Source organism: Macaca nemestrina, chromosome 5 (genome assembly GCF_043159975.1).
Source record: "Macaca nemestrina isolate mMacNem1 chromosome 5, mMacNem.hap1, whole genome shotgun sequence".
NCBI lineage: Eukaryota > Metazoa > Chordata > Mammalia > Primates > Cercopithecidae > Macaca > Macaca nemestrina.
The window spans coordinates 109,594,655-109,598,469 of record NC_092129.1 but is presented as its reverse complement, the minus strand read 5'-3'; positions in this window follow the sequence as shown (position 1 = coordinate 109,598,469).

The following is a 3,815-nucleotide window of genomic DNA, read 5'->3' as shown; positions in this document are numbered from 1 at the left end:
TATAATTCTATTTCCCCAACCTCATCAATAATACTAAACTTATTTTCAGGGTATGTTTTATTTCACCTGGGTATAATACACTTGTACACAAAGGTGGAAGCTGGCATCCTGATTATAATATGTCATTGTGTTTACTCACTATCAGGTGTTCATTGAGAGGAAACATGACTTTCAGCATCCTTGATTCTAAAAATGTGTTTTAGAATATTTCCACTTAGGTTTTTTACAAAAGAAATATGGAAAAGTCTTGCTTAGTTACAGAAGCTCTCTGTATTAAAAAAAAAACAAACAAACAAACAAAAAAAACTCTGGATGGAAGGGAAGAACATCATGGTCAAATAGAAGCCTCCATCAGTCATCTTCCCAACAGGAACACCAAATTAACAACTTTCTACATAAAAAACACATAAGAATGAAAAATCAGGTACCAGCTCAGACACCATGGGGTAGAGCACCAAGCAGGCTCTATGCTCTTGGACAGCATTTCTGGACATGCCCAGGGCCAGAGGGCATCCCACTGCTCTGAATGGTGAGTTCCAGGCCTCGCTGCTTTCACCACAAGCTGACTGAAGAGCCCTTGGGCCTTAAGTGAACCTCAGCAGTAGCCTGGTAGCACTTGTGGGTCTGTGGTGGTAGTAGCCATGAGGAAAGGCTACTCTGCCCGTGGAAAGGGGAGGGAAGAATGGGAAGGACTTTGTCTTTGGTTTGAGTGCCAGCTTAACTGCAGTAGAATAAAGCAACAGGTAGGTTTCTAAGGTTTTTAACTCCAGTCCCTGCCTCCTGAGTGATATCTTCCTGCGGCCGGAGTAAACTCACTGCCCTGAAGGAAAAGACCTGGCTGGCTTTCCTGCCTGCTGATTGTAGAGCTCTAGGGTCTTGAGTAAACATAGACGGTAGCCAGGTAATGATTGCATAGGCCTTGAGCAAGACCCAGTGCTGTCCTGGCTTCGGGTCTGACCCAGCACAGTACCAGTGGTGGTGGCCACAAGGGTGCTTGTGTCATACATCCCCCGGCTCCAGTGGCTCAGCACAGAGAGACAGAGACTTCATTAGTTTGGGAGAAAGTAAGGGAAGAGAGTAAAAGTCTCTGTTTGGTAATGCAGAGAATTTTTTCCAGATCTTATCTAAGACCACGAAAGCAGTACCTCTAAAAGTCTGCAAGAACCACAGCATTACTGGGCTTGGGGTGCCTCCTAATGCATATATCGCTTAAATTGAAACACCCACATCTCTTTGAATACCTGGAAACCCTTCCCAAGAAAGATGGCTATGAACAAGCCCAGAGTGCAAAGACTACAATAAATACCTAACTCTTCAATGCCCACTTGAAAGACAATGGTTTTACTCTTGCTCTCCCACTGTCTATTCTCAGGGCAGCAGCCACGGATAATTAAAAGAGAAGTCAGATCCTGCCTCTCCTCCACTCAGACTCTCCAGTGCTGTGTATCTCACTGGCATAAAAGCTGGTGTTCTTTTGGCAAGACTCCCTGTGATCTGCTCCCCACTGCTACCTTTCTGACCTTATTTCCTACCTTTTCCCCCATCATTCCTGTCCAGCCACACTAGCCTCCACCTTGTCCTCCAGCTCACAGGCCATGTGCTTGGCATTTGTTATCTCTGCCAGAGTTGCACTGGCCTGTGGATGATTCATTGCTTCACTTAATTTATATCTTCACAGAAATGCCACCTCCAATGGCCACCCTAGCTAAAATTATACCTCTCTTTCTCCACAAGTTGAGGATTCCTATACTCCTTTCCTGTTTTTGTTTTTATGTTTAACATCTACCATCATTTACACATGTATACATTGTTTGTTTTTCTTGATTATGGTCTATATCTTCCCAATACAATATAAATTCATGAAGGTAGAGATTTTTGTCTGTTGTTTACTGCTGTATCCTGAGTATCTAGGACAAGTATATAGTAGGTGTTCAAAAACTATTTATGTATTAAATAAACTAATGTGAGTCTATACAATTTTTATTTTAATTAAAAAAAATGCATTTAGAGACAGCAAGCATTTGCCCAAGGTCCCGGGTACAGCTAGTGGTAGTGATAAATGAAGACAAGACTGAAGCCAAAAAGGATAGATTAACAAAGCCAAAGGTCATTTCATATGCAGAAACAGCTTCTTGTGATGACCGTATCCTTCTTCAATTGACGCTTCTTTGTGGGTACTCCCAATATGATACCATGCGTATTATTCAATAGCATTTATTGAGCACGTTATGTTCCAAGCCCTGTTCCAGCTGCTGGCAATTGGCAGCGAGCTCAATGAGCAAGAATTATGCTTGTTTTAAACTTGTCTTCTGGTAGAGGAATACAAACAATAAAAAAAAGAAATTATCCATCAATGACAAATGTTGTAAAACATGTTGGTATCATATTAAGTGTTAGGTGTAGAGTGGGAGAGGGGGTTTATTTTAAACTTACTGTCCAAAGAAGAATTCTTCAAGGAAGGGAAATTTGAATCCACATGAGAAGAGTAAGATGTCTGCAAAATGTCTGCAAAGATCTTGTCAAAGATCTTTCCAGATACAGGAAATAACTATTAATAGTATAAGGGTTTATAGTTGGAAAGAGCCTTCCACACTGCAGTAAAAGAATGCCAGAGCAGTTGGAACATAGCAAAAAGGGACAGCATTATATGAGATGAGTTTTGAGAGCCAGGCAGATGCTAGTTTATATGTAGCCTCATAAGCCAAAGTAAAAAAGCAATGGATTGTTATTATTAAGCAAGAGAATAACACAATCTGATTTACTGAGCACAGATCACCCTACTTGTTACTTGACATGCTGTGTAGTATATAGAAGAAGGAGAATATTGCAGTGGTTCAAGATAAATATGATGATATGCTGAGGGAGGGTTGAAACCATGGATGTGTGGAGAAGTGGATGAATTTGTGAGATAATTTGGAGTTTGAATCAACAAAAATTGTTTGTGGATGAAGGGAGTAACAGACCAGAAAAAACTCAAGGTTAGATATTTGGATTTTGGCTTCAGGTACTCTTGAATGGGATGGCCAAGGAAGAATGGGATGCAGAAGATTTTAGGGGGAAAAAAACAAGAGTTCTGCTTTAACCATGTAAATATCGAGATGTCTATTCGAAGTCAGGTGGAGATGTCAGATTGGCAGGTGACTACGTGGCTTTGAGCTGATGATGCAAGTTGGGGAGTAAACATAATATTATGAATAAGATTTAAGCCCAAAGGAAGGGGGTCACTTATAGAAAAGGTACAGTTAATGGTTTGAGCCAATATTTGATGTTTTAATAGAAGAGAAGTCATCCAAGTCTTCTGGGAAGGAAAGGCCAGTAGGGAGGAGGGATACCTGTAGGGTGTGATGTTATAGAAGACAGAGAGGGAGTGGTTAACTCTGCTAGATATTGCCCCGTGGTTCACTGAGATGAAGACAGAGTAGTGACCACTGTGTTTGGCAACATGGAAGTCATTGGTGACCTTAACAAAAGCGGTGGCACTGAAGTGGTGGGGACCGTACTATGGATAGAGGCTCAGTGACTTGGTGACTTCCTTCACTGAAAGAAAGCAGCAATTGAAGTAGACATCAATTAATGAATTATCCATGACTTCAAATCTTGTTTATGGATACTAGTCCTAGTTTTTTCCATGACATTATTCAATATCTGTATTCATATTTAATTATGGATATTCCAGTCGTAAATGACACTTTTGTTAAAAAAAAGGAAAATCTCATGCATGAGTTTACCTATAAGATTGAACGTTTAACCAGTTAGTTGAAACAGTTATGAAGCCAATTACACTTGAAAACCAATTAAAGGGGAAGAGCTTCTTC